Here is a 20,000-nt window from a genome sequence, read left to right as displayed (position 1 = left end):
AGCGACACCAACTGTGACTTGACTGTATCAGCGACACCAACTGTGACTTGACTGTATCATCGACACCAACTGTGACTTGACTGTATCATCGACACCAACTGTGACTTGACTGTATCATCGACACCAACTGTGACTTGACTGTATCATCGACACCAACTGTGACTTGACTGTATCACCGACACCAACTGTGACTTGACTGTATCAGCGACACCAACTGTGACTTGACTGTATCAGCGACACCAACTGTGACTTGACTGTATCATCGACACCAACTGTGACTTGACTGTATCATCGACACCAACTGTGACTTGACTGTATCATCGACACCAACTGTGACTTGACTGTATCATCGACACCAACTGTGACTTGACTGTATCATCGACACCAACTGTGACTTAACTGTATCACCGACACCAACTGTGACTTGACTGCATCAGCTACACCAACTGTGACATGGCTGTATCAACGACGCCAACTGTGGAAACAAACACATATGCAGTTTAATGTGATCCTTTATTGACAACGTTTCGCCCACACAGTGGGCTTTTTCAAGTCACAAACAGATCTACCTGGGGTGGAAGGTACGGGAGTATTTATAGTCACGTACCTTCCATCCCAGGTAGATCTGTTTGTGACTTGAAAAAGCCCACTGTGTGGGCGAAACGTTGTCAATAAAGGATCAAATTAAACTGCATATGTGTTTATGTTTCCATTGTGTCGGTATTTTATACCATTTATTTTCATCGACACCAACTGTGTTCCTCCTCTCTCTTTTTCCACCCCTCAAGCTTCATGGTATATTCTCATACACTTCAAACAAATCCATATAATCAGGATAATATGCAATGAACGACTGCCAGTGAATAACCAGAATACTGGACTTTCACTCAATTCCTGGTCCGTGGGTGAAGCAGGAACACCAGTAACCTAACGTGCTCGTCAGCAAGGCTCAGGGACTCATTACCTCATCGTTTGTATATAATTCTGCATTCTTCACCCATCAATAAAATGGGTACCTGGGTGTTAGTGGACTGGTGTGGGTGGCATCCTGGGACAAACCTGATCTAATTTGCCCAAATGCTCTGCAAAACAAGCGTTTTTCTGTATAGTAGTATGTTAGTGATGTCAGCTATGGTGTGTATGCAAGAAAGGTATGAAATACCGACAATATGAAAGTTAAGACACATGTGCAACATCTGGATATCTTTATTGTAGTAGACGTTTCGCCATCCAGTGGCTTTATCAATACAGATTCTAGGACATAATAGGAAGACAGTAGAACTATATACAAAAGATGAGGTAATCAGTCCCTCGGCCTTGGAGTTAGTGTTCACAGCATCGTGGTGGAGGAGAATCTGGAGCAAAGACAAGAAGACTGGCGGTTATATAGGCGTCAGTGGATAGGGACGGGCAGCAGACGAGGGCAAAGTCACTGGTAGGCGGGATTCCCCAGTGGAAGTAGGTCCTTCCCAAAGAGATGGGTTAGTTGCAGCAGCCGTGAAGGTCTTGTAGATGTCCTCTGAACCAAGATTCCATGATGTTGCAGTGTCTGACAAAGCCGAGGGACTGATTACCTCATCTTTTGTATATAGTTCTACTGTCTTCCTATTATGTCCTAGAATCTGTATTGATAAAGCCACTGGATGGCGAAACGTCTACTACAATAAAGATATCCAGATGTTGCACATGTGTCTTATGTAAAGTAAAAGGACACAAGTGCAACTAATGTGACATTTATTGTGGCAACGTTTCGCTCTCCAGGAGCTTTATCAAGCCATTACAAACAATACATGGACACAGAGGGTATATAAAGGCTCTGAGTGAGGTGAATACTAGTGAGGTACCATTTCGATGTTCACTAGTGGTAGTAGTAGTAGTAGTGGTAGTGACAAAAGTAATACAATATGGTAGAGCAATTAATTCTTAACTTTCATATTGTGTGTATACCTTGTACATGTACTGGTAGTAAATAAAGATAATATTATTATATTATGTCCTTGTACTATACTGATAAATTCACTGGTTATTGAAACGTCTACAAATAAAGATACCCAGATGTTGCACACGTGTCTAATTTGTCGTCTTGTCGACAATGTATGTGATTCATATACAGCTATAGTTATTTCCTCTAAAATGACTTAAGAACATAAGAACATAAGAAAGGAGGAACACTGCAGCAGGCCTGTTGGCCCATACTAGGCAGGTCCTTTACAATTCATCCCACTAACAAACATTTGACCAACCCAATTTTCAATGCTACCCAAGAAATAAGCAAATTTTTGAAAATAATTCCATTAATGCTTTATATTTTTCTTTAAAAATCATCGAAATTCACATATGAATTTTTAAGTCCAAAATATTATCTTTCAATATTGTTGTTCGTTTACCTGGAATAATTTAAATTTACTTAAGTGCTTTAATTATGATGAATTTCGAGACCTTTATTCTTAAACAAAGAAACTGCAAATATTCTCCATCAGTCCTTACATACCCTTTTTTCTCTTTTTGATAAACATGTTAAAAATTCTGATCCAACATTTTATAGCAGTTGCCATCAACGTATTTTATTTTCATAAGAATTTGATGATAATGCATCAACAAGCCTTTCCTCTCATATTTCTTTTTCATCAATATTTAATTTTTCTTGTCGTCCAGTTTTGGACCTACCTACACACACACACACACACACACACACACACACACACACACATATATATATATATATTATATATATATATATATATATATATATATATATATATATATATATATATATATATATATATATATATATATATATATATATATATTATATATGTCGTGCCGAATATGTAAACTGGTCAATTAGCAAGAACTCATTTAAAATTAAGTCCTTTCTGAAATTTTCTCTTATACGTTTAAAGATATATTTTTTCATTAATGTTAATGTAAATTTTAATTTTGCACCAAAAAAATCTTAAAAAACTTACCTAACCTTATTATAAAAAGAGCAATTTATTTTAGCCTAACCCAACTAAATATATTTTAAATATGTTTATAATAATTTAGTACTAAACAAACACAATCAAATATATTTTTTTCGTTAGGTTCAGAATGATTTTGGCGAAATTATCGTATACACAAATTTTCGTTTGTCCTATATGGCAAGATGAGCGTTGCTATTTAAGCCAAGATCGCAAGTTCTGCCTATTCGACACGACATATATATATATATATATATATATATATATATATATATATATATATATATATATATATATATATATACATATATATATATATATATATATATATATATATATATATATATATATATATATATATATATATATATATATATATATATATATATATATATATATATAACAGCGGAAGACCGTGTCACATGATAACGTTTATTTACAAATAATCATTTTCATCTACTCAATCTACTGTCAATTGTCTTCCGTACAGTTATCTCTCTACTTTGAGCATAACCTTTGATGAAGACTAGCAGTGCCAGCATTTATATCCATGTTATACCTCTCCAACACCTAGCATACATCCATGTTATACTTCTCCAACACCCTGCATACATCCATGTTATACCTCTCCAACACCCTGCATACATCCATGTTATACCTCTCCAACACCCTGCATACATCCATGTTATACCTCTCCAACACCCTGCATACATCCATGTTATACCTCTCCAACACCCTGCATACATCCATGTTATACCTCTCCAACACCCTGCATACACCCATGTTATACCTCTCCAACACCCTGCATACATCCATGTTATACCTCTCCAACACCCTGCACAAATCCATGTTATACCTCTCCAACACACTACATACATCCATGTTATACCTCTCCAACACACTACATACACCCATGTTATACCTCTCCAACACACTACATACATCCATGTTATACCTCTCCAACACCTAGCATACACCCATGTTATACCTCTCCAACACACTACATACATCCATGTTATACCTCTCCAACACCTAGCATACATCTATGCTATACCTCTCCAACACCCTGCATACACCCATGTTATACCTCTCCAACACACTGCATACACCCATGTTATACCTCTCCAACACACTGCATACATCTATGCTATACCTCTCCAACACACAACATACATCTATGCTATACCTCTCCAACACACAACATACATCTATGCTATAACTCTCCAACACACAACATACATCTATGCTATACCTCTCCAACACACAACATACATCTATGCTATACCTCTCCAACACACAACATACATCTATGCTATACCTCTCCAACACACAACATACATCTATGCTATACCTCTCCAACACACAACATACATCTATGCTATACCTCTCCAACACACAACATACATCTATGCTATAACTCTCCAACACACAACATACATCTATGCTATAACTCTCCAACACACAACATACATCTATGCTATACCTCTCCAACACACAACATACATCTATGCTATAACTCTCCAACACACAACATACATCTATGCTATAACTCTCCAACACACAACATACATCTATGCTATACCTCTCCAACACACAACATACATCTATGCTATACCTCTCCAACACACAACATACATCTATGCTATACCTCTCCAACACACAACATACATCTATGCTATACCTCTCCAACACACAACATACATCTATGCTATACCTCTCCAACACACAACATACATCTATGCTATACCTCTCCAACACACAACATACATCTATGCTATAACTCTCCAACACACAACATACATCTATGCTATAACTCTCCAACACACAACATACATCTATGCTATACCTCTCCAACACACTGCATACATCTATGCTATACCTCTCCAACACACAACATACATCTATGCTATACCTCTCCAACACACTGCATACATCTATGCTATACCTCTCCAACACACTGCATACATCTATGCTATACCTCTCCAACACACAACATACATCTATGCTATACCTCTCCAACACACAACATACATCTATGCTATACCTCTCCAACACACAACATACATCTATGCTATACCTCTCCAACACACAACATACATCTATGCTATACCTCTCCAACACACAACATACATCTAAGCTATACCTCTCCAACACACAACATACATCTATGCTATACCTCTCCAACACACAACATACATCTATGCTATACCTCTCCAACACCTTCACCGTGACTTTCACTCAGGGAAAATTTTATCACAAAAGTTAATCATACATCTAATTAATCAGCTTTTCTTGAATTATTTATTTTCTCTTTTCCATTACCAACAATTTTCTTCTCTCTCCACTGTCATAAAATATCTTTTATTGCTACCAATAAAAATGATCAAACATATGGGGTACTTCTCATAACATGTAGAAGAGGTATTCTAGGCATAACTTTTGTCTGTCAGTATATTTTTCCTGTATCAAACATGCCTTGAATATTACTAAATTTCTATATTCGATCGATTAAATTGTCTTCTATTGTCATTTATTGCTGATTAACTTTCTCAAACTTTAGCATTAATGTTCACCAAGATTCATAATTTTCTGATCTTTCTCATAGCATGTTAATATTTTACTCCATCATATTGCTCTGTTCTCCAGGTGTGTATAAGCTGAAATATTGTGATACAAACTAAAACAACTGAAACTTAATTAAATTAAATATTTAAAATATATACATTTAGATATCTCGATATATTTAATATTTGATTTTTAAAATTAATGTGATTAAATTTTAAGATGATCCAATAATGGGAAAATTACAACATGCATTATAAAAGGGCGGAAAAAAAGTGCATTAAAAAATGTGCATATAATAGAGACTCATTTAATACTGTTTAACCGACAGATTATTCCACGGACCGAATTTATTGGTAACGTCTGAAGTTAGTGCCTTTAATAAGATATATAAGGCAGAGACTCATGGCAAGCCAGAGCATCAGTTTCATGGTCCCATGACACAGCATCAGTTTCATGGTCCCATGACACAGCACCAGTTTCATGGTCCCATGACACAATTGATGGACTACCTCTCTAAAGCAATTAATTTTACGTAAGTAAAATCAACTAATTTAAATTAAGCAATAAAACATAACTATATGTAAGGAAATTGCATTGTGAGTGTTAAGGGCAGAGAGATACTGAGAAAGACGACTCGTAATTAACACCTGGAACACACCTGTGTTTGCTTGTGCCGGGACACATATTAGGCAGGTTAGCGGCGGAAACTCCCAAAATAACTTGAATCAACGAGGTTGGAGAGTCAAAACTGTACAACAGAGTTCCACAAAGTGGTCAGTATCAATACTTAAGGTTCGATGATATTATGGTTGGGGTTGATAAATGGATTGGGGTTAAAAAGGGAGGTCAGTAAGTTTCTGGAGACGAGTTTTGCTGGTTTTAGCCATGCAAATATATTTCTAAGCAGAGTAACAGACTGAACCTAGAAGAGCGTGGTGACTAAAGACTAAAATTGACCAACCATCAACCATGTATGAGTGACCTTGACGCTCATCACATGCAGTCTTCCCATTAATATCAACATTTTCACTAAAAACGTATGTTAAATTTTATATTTTGCATAATTTAAATATTATCTATTTTACACATTATATAATTTAAATATTACCTATTTTATATTTTTCATAATTTAAATATTACCTACTTTATTTTCTTAATTTAAATATTATCTATTTTTATGACGTTATCATTATAATGTATTACACTATTATTATCAGTACTACTATTAGTTAACGTACTCATTAAATTCTTTTCATACAATAAATATTTTTATTAACACATCGGCCGTCTCCCACCAAGGTACGGTGACCCGAAAAAGAAAAAAATTCATCGCTCACTCCATCACTGTCTTGCCAGAGGCGTGCTTACACTACAGTTATAAAACTGCAACATTAACGGGTCGATGAGCGGAAGAGTTTGGCGACTTATGGTTTACAACTCACTGTGAATTACCCGCCCCCCTCCCCCCATACAAAAAAATATCTGTGTTCCGAGAAGTGAATCCAGCGAGAGTGTTTCAGTGTAATAAAAGTGGAAGGTGACGAGCAGTTTGTGTGAGTGTTTGGTGAATTATGGGAATAGTGAAGTAGTGTGTGTGAGGGAGGTGTGCTGGTATAGAGTAAGACAAACACGGTGCTGGATTATCTACGGAGACATTAACGTATATACAAACCATACAAAGCCTCTACGTACCATAGACAGAAATAATTTGGAACCGAATGCATGAAATGTGCAGTTAATTGTGGTGTAAGCCAATGTGTTGAGTACAGTGAAATGAACTGGCGACGCAAACCAAATGAAAGAGAATGGGAGAAGTGGCAAGGGATGTATTTGGTGGGGAGGGAAGTATATACCGCTTAGTTCCTTGTGTACATTACCTCTGAAACAGTTCAGCCAACCACCGGTGCTAGCCAAGAAATCGGCTACTACAATCAGCTCCAGGAAGGCCTGGCCATCACCAGTTCCAGCAGGCGCCCGGTACACAGCCCTTTCAACCTCCCTCCTTCAAAAAAAGGCAATAGCAAAAAACTAAACCTATTACCAATTCATAGCCATGCATATATGCAAGTTGCATATATGTGTTCTGCTGATGAGTAGTGTGGTATACCACAACACTCACACACACACAAGGTGGACAGAGATAGGATGTTCCAGAGAGGGGACACAGAAACAAGGGGTCACAATTGGAAGCTGAAGACTCAGACGAGTCACAGGGACGTTAGGAAGTATTTCTTTAGTCATCGAGTCGTCAGGAAGTGGAATAGCCTAGCAAGTGAAGTGGTGGAGGCAGGAACCATACATAGTTTTAAGAAGAGGTATGACAAACCTCAGGAAGCAGAGAGGAAGAGGAGGGGCCAGGAGATGAGTCTCGACCCCTGCACCCACAATTAGTTGAGCACACACACTCACTGGTTATGGGCGATTTCAACTACAGGGAGATCGAGAAAACCTAGAGCCACATGGGGGTCCCGAAACATGGAGAGCCAAGATGATGGATGTGGTACTGGAAAACCTCATGCACCAACATATTAAGGACATTACCAGATAAAGAGGGGAGGATGAACCAGCAAGACTGGACCTTGTGTTCACACTGAGCAGTTCAGACAATGAGGACATAACACATGATATGCCCCTTGGAGCTAGTGATCACGTGATTCTGTGCTTTGATTACATAGTACAGTTACAAGTGGAGAGGGTAACAGGAGTTGAATGGGAAAAGATAAACTATAAACGGGGGGACTACACAGGTATGAGGAACTTCCTGCAGGAGGTTCAGTGGGACAGAGAATTGTTAGGTAAGACACACATGCAACAGTTAGGTATTATATGGAGTGATTTTCGCGTGCAAGTTTGGTACGAATCCCTCCAGGACCTTCCAAGTGTAGATTATCATGTATCTCCCTAGCCTGCACTCCAGGGAATACAGATCAGGAACCTTCAACCATTCCCAGTAATTTAGGTGCCTTATCGAACTTCTGTGTGCCGTGAAAGTTCTTTGTACACCAGGTCAGCAATTTCGTCTGCCTTGAAGGGGACCGTTAGCGTACAGCAGTGTTCCAGCCTAGAGAGAACAATCGATCTGAAGAGAATCATTATGGGCTTGGTGTCCCTAGTTTTGAAGTTTCTCATTATCCATCCTATCATTTTCCTAGCAGATGTAGTAGATAACACACACACATACACACACACGTGCACACACACATACACACACACGTGCACACACACACACACACACACACACGCACACACACACACACACAGAACTGCAGGAGGCCAAGAGAAGAATACGATTAGAGCAACAGAGCAATGGTCGACACACTAGCCGAGGTGGCCAGGAGAGCACACATGGGGGAGCAAAGTTACTAGTTATGGGTGATTTCAATCACAAGGAGATTGACTGGGAAAACCTAGAGCCACACGGGGGTCCCGAAACATGGAGAGCCAAGATGATGGATGTGGTACTGGAAAATCTCATGCATCAACATGTTAGATACACTACCAGAGAGAGAGGAGAGGATGAACCAGCAAGACTGGACCTTGTATTCACCTTGAGTAGTTCGGACATCGAGGATATCATGTATGAAAGGCCCCTGGGAGCTAGTGATCATGTGGTTCTATGCTTCGACTACATAGTTGAGCTTCAAGTGGAGAGAGTAGCAGGAATAGGTTGGGAAAACCAAACTACACAAGGGGGAACTACTCAGGCATGAGGAGCTTCCTTCAAGACATTCAGTGGGAGAGGGAACTGACAGGAAAACCAGTACAAGAAATGGACTATGTGGCAACAAAATGCAAGGAGACAGAGGAGAGGTTTGTTCCCAAGGGAAACAGAAATAATGGGAAGAACAGAACGAGTCCTTGGTTCACCCAAAGGTGTAGGGAGGCAAAAACTAGGTGTACTAGAGAATGGAAAAGGTGCAGAAGGAAGAGAACTCAGGAAAATAAAGAGATTAGCCGAAGAGCCAGAAACGAATATGCACAGATAAGAAGGGAGGCTCAGCGACAATATGAAAATGACATAGCATCGAAAGTCAAGTCTGACTAGAAGCTGTTGTATAGCCACATCAGGAGGAAAACAACGATCAAGGACCAGGTAATCAGACTGAGGAAGGGTGATGGGGAGTTCACAAGAAACGACCGAGAGGTATATCAGGAGCTCAACACGAGATTTAAAGAAGTATTTACAGTGGAAACCAGTAGGACTCCAGGAAATCAGAACAGGGGGGTAAACCAGCAAGTGTTGGATGACGTACATATAAATAAGGAGGAGGTGAAGAAGCTGCTATGCGAACTTGACACCTCAAAGGCGGTGGGACCAGACATCTCTCCATGGGTCCTTAGAGAGGGAGCAGAGATGCTGTGTGTGCCATTGACAAAGATCTTCAACACATCCATTGAAAGTGGGCAACTCCCTGAGGTATGGAAGAAGGCAAATGTAGTCCCAATTTTTAAAAAGGGAGACAGACATGAGGCACTAAACTACAGACCTGTGTCACTAACGTGTATAGTATGCAAAGTCATGGAGAAGATCATCAGAAGGAGAGTGGTGGAGCACCTGGAAAGAAACAAGTGTATAATCGACAATCAGCACGGTTTCAGGGAAGGAAAATCCTGTGTCACGAACCTACTGGAATTTTATGACAAGGTGACAGAAGTAAGACAAGAGAGAGAGGGGTGGATCGACTGCATTTTTTTGGACTGCAAGTAGGCCTTCGGCACAGTTCCTCACAAGAGGTTACTGCAAAAGCTAGAGGATCAGGCACACATAACAGGAAAGGCACTGCAATGGATCAGAGAATACCTGACAGGGAGGCAACAACGAGTCATGGTACGTGACAGGGGTGTCAGAGTGGGCGCCTGTGACAAGCAGGGTTCCACAGGGGTCAGTGCTAGGACCTGTGATGTTTTTGGTATATGTGAATGACATAACGGAAGGGATAGACTCAGAAGTGTCCTTGTTTGCAGATGTTGTGAAGTTAATGAGAAGAATCAAATCGGACGAGGATCAGGCAGGACTACAGAAAGTCCTGGACAGGTTACAAGCCTGGTCCAGCAACTGTCTCCTTGAGTTTAACCCTGCCAAATGCAAAGTCATGAAGATTGGGGAAGGGCAAAGAAGACCGCAGACACAATATAGTCTAGGTGGCCAAAGACTGCAAATCTCACTCAAGGAAATAGATCTGGGGGTGAGTATAACACCGAGCACATCTCCTGAGGCGCACATCAGTCAAATAACTGCTGCAGCATGGAAATAAATGGTATAAAATACCGACACAATGGCAATATAAACACAAATGCAGTATAATGTGATCCTTTATTGTGGGCGAAACGTAGTCAATAAAGGATCACATTATACTGCATTTGTGTTTATATTGCCATTGCTGCAGCATACGGGCGTCTGGCAAATTTACGAATAGCGTTCCGATACCTCATTAAGGAATCGTTCAAGACTGTATACCATTTACGTCAGGCCCATACTGAAGTATGCAGCACCAGTTTGGAATCCACACCTAGTCAAGCACGTCAAGAAATTCGAGAAAGTGCAAAGGTTTGCAACTAGACTAGTCCCAGAGCTAAGGGGATTGTCCTACGAAGAAAGGTTGAGGGAAATCGGCCTGACGACACTGGAGGACAGGAGGGTCAGGGGAGACATGATAACGACATATAAAATACTGTGCGGAATAGACAAGGTGGACAAAGACAAGATGTTCCAGAGAAGGGACACAGAAACAAGAGGTCACAATTGGAAGTTGAAGACTCAGATGAATCGAAGGGATGTTAGGAAGTATTTCTTCAGTCATAGAGTAGTCAGGCCGTGGAATATCCTAGAAAGTGACGTAGTGGAGGCGGGAACCATACATAGTTTTAAGGCGAGGTATGATAAACCTCATGGAGCAGGGAGAGAGAGGACCTAGTAGCAGTCAGTGAAGAGGCGGGGCCAGGAGCTAAGTATCGACCCCTGCAACAACAATTAGGTGAGTACAATTAGGTGTGTACACACACATTACAATGTGTTACAGTGGTTAAGCCACAAACATATATTACACTCCCTTTCTTCACCCGCACTGGACAGGCACCTAGAGTCAGTACATAACCATCCGGGCTGTGGTTCGTACGTCAGCTTGCGTGCGGCCAGCAGTAACAGCTTGGTTGATCAGCCCCTGATCCACCATTAAGCCTGGTCTCAAACCGGGCCGCGGGGGCATTGACTCCCGAAACCCTCTCCAGGTAAACTCCAGGTAAACCTCCCATTCAACCTTTTCAACATTCCATCCCTACCTATCCTTCCTCCCCCAACTTACTAAACCTGTGGTTAGAACTTCCTACCTCACCTCATCTCTCACAGAATGTGTATGAAACAAATAACATTGTATTTATAATAAGTGAGTGTGCACAATATAAATAATGTAAATAGAAGTTGAAGAAAGTCACCCAAGAGTAAAATGGCAGCATATTTTTTCCCCTCTCTATCTTTCCCCTCCAGTAGATATGCAAAAGTCTCTAGTCTTTAAGATTTGCTCCAGAACATTCAACATCTATAAATAACAAAAAAGGCACAATACCGTGACTGGAACGATACACAAATAACCCGCACATAAAAGGGAGAAGCTTACGACGACTGACTTTGTCAATGGTCCATGTCGGACCGAAACGTCGTCGTAAGCTTCTCCCTTTTATGTGCGGGTTATTTGTGTATTCAACATCTCTTGGTAAACACAAATAATGGTATCATAATTACTGCTGCTTCAAAAATTAGGTGTGATACATTTTAAGAAAAGAGATAAGAATCATAAGACTGCAGTGAAAAAAACGTATAACACCTTCTCCTGGAAAATAAAACATAACGTAATACGTTTGAAAGAGCTACCCATGATTTCAGCTATAGACATGATTAGGAAGAAGGGGGGGCGCCCTGTTATATGTGGCATTTTGCCAAGAAGAGGTGTTGGTAATGAATGGTTGTCCAGAGCAATTGGTATTAATTGTTGGCTGGATAAACACTGTAAGGATAATGCAGTACCATTCATTGACAACTGGGACAACTTCTATGGCCGAAATGACATGTATGCCAGGGATGGGGTTCACTTATCCAGGGCAGATGTGGGTTTTCTTGCTAACTCAGTTGAGGGGGTTGTTAGGACTTTAAACTAGGATTAGTTAGAGGTATGGGTTTTTGCAGGAAAACTGTGAAGTCGCAGGGTAGTAATATGAGTACTAGGAGAACTAGTAATAGGCAAAATGAGGTGGATATTGGAAAGCCAGTGGCACTAATTGACAAGGACAGTAATAGGTTTAGTGGAATAATAGAAAAAAGCAGGAAGGGTAAAGAGAGAGGAGGGTCATTAAAAGTTTATTACACAAATAGTCGCAGTGCTAGGAATAAGATGGGCGAGTTGAGACTAGTTGCTAGTGCAGGTAACATAGATGTATTTGCCATTACTGAGACGTGGTTTAATTCAAAAAGTCGGGACATGCCTGCAGAATGTCACATTCAGGGTTTTAAATTGTTCCAAGTAGATAGAAGTATCGGGAAGGGGGGTGGGGTGGCATTGTATGTCCGAGATCGCTTGAACTGTTGCATAAAAACGGGTATTAAGTCTGAAGTAACACATACAGAGTCTGTTTGGATAGAATTTTCAGAGGGGCATGAAAAATTAATTTTAGGTGTGATATACCGTCCCCCAAATTTAGATAGGGACCAAGGGAGACTACTATGGGAGGAAATTGTTAGGGCCACAAGGCACGATAATGTAGTAATTCTAGGAGACTTTAACTTTAGTCATATTGATTGGAATTTCTTGACTGGGAATTTAGAATCATACGATTTCTTAGAAGTAGTTCAGAATTGTTTTTTGAAGCAGTTTGTGACAGAACCTACAAGGGGAAATAACCTGCTTGACTTAGTTCTGGCAAACAATGAATCCCTTGTTAATAATTTAGAAGTTTCAGAGGAACTGGGTGCTAGCAACCACAAATCAATTACATTTAGAATTGAATGGATGATAGTAGGGATAACTCAGTAACAGTCCCAGATTTTCGCTTAGCAGATTACGATGGGCTTAGAGAACACTTATCATCTGTTGACTGGGGTAACGAAGAGAGCTATCAATATGACAGATTTCTGAACACAATATATGCTGCTCAAAGAACGTTTATCCCTTATAAGGAAATTAGATCAAATAGAAATGACCCTAAATGGATGAATAATAGGCTGAAATATCTACTAGGGCATAAGAAAGGAATTTATAGGCGTATCAAAAGAGGCGAGGGTCATCTTATGGATCAGTATATTGACATTAAGAGGGACATTAAAAAGGGGATAAGAAAAGCTAAAAGGGACTATGAAATTAAAGTTGCTAGGGATTCTAAAACTAATCCAAAAAGTTTTTTCCAGGTATATAGAACAAAAGTCAGAGATAAGATAGGTCCCCTTAAAAATAACTATGGGCATCTTACTGACAAAGAGAATGAAATGTGCTCGATTTTAAATAATTATTTTCTCTCGGTTTTTACACAGGAAGACACTAATAATATCCCGGTAATTAATTTTTATAGTGGATCAGAAGAAGATAAAATATGTAACATCACAGTCACTAGTGAAATGGTTGTGAAGCAGATAGACCGACTGAAGCAAAATAAGTCACCGGGTCCTGATGAGGTTTTTTCAAGGGTTCTTAAGGAATGCAAAATGGAAGTCTGTGAACCATTAACTAATATTTTTAATTTATCTCTTCAAACAGGTGTAGTGTCTGATATGTGGAAGATGGCTAATGTAATTCCTATTTTTAAAACAGGGGACAAGTCGTTACCGTCAAATTACCGCCCAATAAGCCTGACCTCAATTGTAGGCAAGTTGCTAGAGTCAATTATAGCTGAGATTATAAGAAGCCATCTCGATAAGCATAGCTTGATTAATGATACTCAGCATGGATTCACAAGAGGCCGGTCTTGTCTAACTAATTTATTAACTTTCTACTGTAAAGCTTTTGAGGCTGTTGACAACGATAAAGAATTTGATATTGTTTACTTAGATTTTAGTAAGGCATTTGATAGAGTTCCGCACCAAAGACTGTTGAAGAAAGTAGCAGCTCATGGCATTGGGGGGAGGGTGCTCTCGTGGATCGAGTCATGGCTCACAGACAGGAAGCAGAGAGTGTCCATAAATGGGGTTAAATCCGAGTGGGGATCAGTAACAAGTGGCATTCCACAGGGATCAGTCTTGGGCCCGTTGTTGTTTATAATATATATCAATGATCTTGATGAAGGAATTGCTAGTGATATGAGCAAATTCGCCGATGACACGAAGATAGGTAGGATAATTGATTCAAACGTAGATGTCAGGGAACTTCAGGAGGATTTAGACAAACTCTACTCTTGGTCAGAAAAGAGGCAGATGCAGTTCAATGTAGATAAATGCAAGGTTCTGAAGCTCGGGAGTGTCTATAACCCTAGCACTTATAAGTTAAATAATGTAGAACTTAGCCATACAGATTGCGAAAAGGACTTGGGGGTTATGGTAAGCAGCAACCTTAAACCAAGACAGCAATGCCTAAGCGTACGTAATAAGGCAAATAGATTACTGGGATTTATATCAAGAAGTGTAAGCAACAGAAGTCCAGAGGTCATACTGCAGCTTTATACATCATTAGTAAGGCCTCACCTAGATTATGCAGCTCAATTCTGGTCTCCATATTACAGAATGGACATAAATTCGTTAGAAAACATTCAGCGTAGGATGACTAAATTAATACATAGCATTAGAAATCTTCCTTATGAAGAAAGATTGAAGACTCTTAAGTTACATTCACTTGTTAGACGAAGAATGAGGGGAGACCTGATCGAAGTGTATAAGTGGAAGATAGGTATTAATAGGGGGGATATTAACAAGGTCTTGAGGATATCTCTCTAAGAGAGAACCCGCAGTAATGGATTTAAATTAGATAAGTTTAGATTTAGAAAGGACATAGGAAAGTATTGGTTTGGAAATAGGGTAGTTGATGAGTGGAACAGTCTACCTAGTTGGGTTATTGAGGCTAGGACTTTGGGTAGTTTCAAATTTAGGTTGGATAAGTACATGAGTGGGAGGGGTTGGATTTGAGTGGGACTTGCACATCGGAGCTTGTTTCTTGGGTGGCATTGAAAATTGGGTTGGGCAAATGTTTTGTTAGTGGGATGAATTGTAAAGGACCTGCCTAGTATGGGCCAACAGGCCTTCTGCAGTGTTCCTCCTTTCTTATGTTCTTATGTTCTTATGTTCCAACAGCCCTCTCCTTCGTCTGTGTAGCTTCAATTTACGGGATAGTGTCTTGCCTGACCTCTGGACACAGCTACTAATCGTACCCATTCCAAAATCCGAACTCTAACTGGTTTAGATCATTCTCTTTAACATCCTGCATGTACAAAGTCTTTCAGAGATTTGTCCTTAACAGGCTCATTGTCCAGATACTACACAATTTGCTGCCATCCCCATGGGCACCTACCTAGGAGAATCACCCAAACCTAGCCAAGAACTTTTCTTGGAATAACTGGTCAATTTAAGTGTTAGGTAAATTATTAGTTTAGATCCAAGAATACCCGAGTAACCGAACAGCCTCAGTTATATAAAAAGGCTTTAAAAGAAGATAAGAATGGAGGAACACTGCAGAAGGCCTACTGGCCCATACAAGGCAGGTCCTTATCAAAACTACCTGTACCCAAAGCAACCCGAAAATTAACTCCCGTACCCAGTGACACCAATCAAACCCACCCCTTCCCACACATATTTGTCCAATCCCTTCTTGAAGCTACCCAATAATATAATAATAATAATAATAATAATAATAATAATAATAATAATAATAATAATAATAATATTTTTATATACTACAAGTACAAATACAAGGTATACAGTCCTAGCTGACAACAATGACGTACAACTATATAGAAACTCCCTTGTTATGCTCCGCATTTCGGGCAAATTAGGTCATTGTCCCAGGATGCGACCCACACCAGTCGACTAACACCCAGGTACCCATTTTACTGATGGGGAACATAGACAACAGATGGAAAGAAACACGTCCAGTGTTTCTACTCTGGCTGGGAATCGAACCCAGGCCCTCGCCGTGTGAAGCGAGAGCGTTAGCCACCAGGCCACCAGAGCCCTAGCCTCCATCAACCCACTGGGAAGACTGTTCCACGTATCCACAACTCTGTTAGAAAACCAGTACTTACCTATGTCCTTTCTAAATCTAAATTTATCCAACTTAAATCCATTATTCCTGGTTCTTACCTGGTTCGACACACTCAGTACTTTATTAATATCTCCTTTGTTTATGCCCGTCATCCACTTATACACTTCAATGATATCTCCCCTCATTCTACGTCTCTCCAGAGAGTGGAGATTTAAGGCTTTAAGTCTATTTTCATACGGGAGATTCCTTACACAGTAAATCATTTTAGTTATTCTTCTCTGTATGTTCTCTCATGAGTCTATATCCATCCTGTAGTAAGGAGACCAAAACTGAGCAGCATAATCTAAATGAGGCCTCACTAGTGATGTACAGAGCTGTAAAATAACTTTTCGACTTCTGTTACTTATACTTCTTGAGATAAATCCAGGTAATCTGTTGGCCTTGTTGCGCACACTTAGGCACTGCTGTCTTAGCTTCAGGTTTCTGCTTGCCATTACTCCCAAGTCTTTTTCACATTCTGTATGATCAAGCTCTACTTCACCTAGTTTATAGCTTCGAGGGTTATTTTCATTACCAAGGGCAAGTACCTTACACTTATCCACATTAAACTTCATCTGCCATTTTTCAGACCAAGACATTAATTTGTCCAAAACCTCCTGGAGTTCATTGATATCTTCCTCAGAATGAATTATACGGCCTATCATTGTATCATCAGCAAATTTACTCATGTCTCACTCGTAATCCCTTCATCAAGGTCATTAATGTAAATTATGAACAAGAGAGGGCTTAAAACTGATCCTTGGGGAATGCCATTAGTGACTAATCCCCATTCAGATTTGACTCCATTAATGGAAACTTTGCTTTCTATTGGTAAGCCATGCCTCTATCCATGCTAGAACTTTACCTCAAATACCATGAGCTGCCACTTTTCTTAAGAGTCTCTTGTGAGGAACTCTGTCGAAGGCTTTACTAAAATCCAGATAAACAATATCATATTCTTTATCACTGTCAACTGCCTCAAATGTTCTATTGAAGAACGTCAGTAAATTTGTCAGGCAGGAACGACCTCTAGGGAACCCATGCTGAGATTCATTAATCAAATTATGCTCTTCAAGGTGACTTCTAATAATGTCAGCTATAATTGATTCTAATAACTTTCCCACTATAGATGTCAGGCTTATTGGACGGTAATTTGAAGGAGTGGACATATCCCCTGATTTGAATATAGGAGCCAAATTAGCCATCCTCCACAACTCTGGCACATTACCAGTAAGGATGGACGCATTGAACACACTCGTTAATGGCTGACTAAGTTCCATCTTGCATTCCTTAAGTACCCTGGAAAATAACTCGTCGGGCCCCGGGGACTTATTTTGCTTCAGTTTGTCTATCTGTTTGATAATCATGTCCCTCGTAATGGCTTGATAAAGCTCCTGGAGAGCGAAACGTTGCCTCAATATAATGTCACATTAGTTGCGCTTGTGTCCTTTTACTTTACATGTCCCTCGTGACAGTAATATTAGTTAATTTGAATTCCTCGGGAACTGAAAAATTGTTATTCTCTGGATTCTCATTTACATCTTCCTGTGTAAAAACTGACAAAAAATAGTCATTAAATAAGGAACACATTTCCAGTTCGTTATCCGTCAGCTGTCCATTCCCAGTTTTCAGAGGTCCTACTATTTCCTTCATCTTCGTAATATACACTTGAAAGAACCCCTTTGGATTGGTATTTGATTCATTAGCAACTCTAATTTCATAGTCATTTTTAGCCTTCCTAATCCCCTTTTTTACCTCTCTTTTAAGCTGAGCATATTGGTGAGTAAGGTTAACCTCTCCTCTTCTGATTCGCTTATAAATTCCCATTTTCTCCCCTGTTAACCCATTTGGGATCGTTATTATTAGACCTAATTTCTCTCTGGGGAATGTATATACTCTGAGCACGGTGTACATTATTAAGAAAAAAAAATCATAAACGTGAGATCCCTTCGTAATCATACTCATGATCATTGTCAATAAAATCATTATCTAGATAACCCCAATCGAGATTAGACAGGTGTTCCCTAAGTCCATTGTAATCAGCAGAACGAAAATCAGGGATTTTTTTTTACCGTATTATCGTTATTCTTGCATTCCCAGTTAATGCTAAAAGTGATGGGTGATTGTGATCTTCAGTGATCTCCAGATTATTTACGAGTGTTTCCTTATTTGACAAGACTAGGTCTAGCAAATTATTACCCCTAGTAGGCTCTGTTACACACTGCTTCAGAAAACAGTCCTGAACTGTTTCCATAAAGTCACTGGACCCTAGATTACCTGTCAAAGAATTCCAGTTAATAAGACTAAAGTTAAAATCTCCTATTATCACTATGTTATTGTGTCTAGAAGCCCTAGCAATTTCGTCCCAAAGAAGTCTCCCTCTATCGTGATCCAAGCCTGGAGGTCGGTATATTACACCTAGAATTAGTTTTTCTTGACCTTCTACAATCTCTACCCAAACAGATTCTGTTGCTGTTCCATCTATTTTTATGCCTGTTTTTATACAACAATTAATATTTTCTCGAACATATAATGCAACTCCTTTCCCCTTCCCATTACATCCATCCACATGGAACAACTTAAACCCTTGAATATTATACTCAGCAATCATATCCCGACTCTTTTAATCATACCACGTTTCAGTTAATGCAATGACATCAAAGTTCCCAGCGCATGCTACAAAGCGTAGTTCATTAATCTTATTTCTTACACTGCGACTGTCAGCATAAAATACCATCATTTGTTTTCTCTTCTGCACATTTTTCCTGTTCACCTTTGTTTTTACACAATTTCTGAAATTATCATTACCCAGAGTTACTCCATGACAGTTACTATTAGGATTCTTAATATCAGAGCATAAGTCAATATATCCATACTCATTATCTATCATTTCTAAACCCATACCTCTAACTAATCCTAGTTTAAAGTCCTAACAACCCCCTCAACTGAGCCAGCAAGAAAACCCACACCTGCCCTGGATAAGTGAACCCCATCCCTGGTATACATGTCATTTCGGCCATAGAAGTTGTCCCAGTTGTCAATGAATGGTACTGCATTATCCTTACAGTGTTTATCCAGTCAACAATTAATACCAATTGCTCAGGACAACCATTCATTTACAACACCCCTTCTTGGCAAAATGCCACATATAACAGGGCGCCCCCCCTTCTTCCTAATTATGTCTATTGCTGTCCTGAACTTACTAAATCCTCACTTCTACCAATAATGCCTCGTCTGAGGTGGGACACCTCACAGTGTCATA

This window comes from Cherax quadricarinatus, chromosome 77, assembly GCF_038502225.1.
Source record: "Cherax quadricarinatus isolate ZL_2023a chromosome 77, ASM3850222v1, whole genome shotgun sequence".
Classification (NCBI taxonomy): domain Eukaryota; kingdom Metazoa; phylum Arthropoda; class Malacostraca; order Decapoda; family Parastacidae; genus Cherax; species Cherax quadricarinatus.
This window is presented reverse-complemented; position numbering follows the sequence as displayed.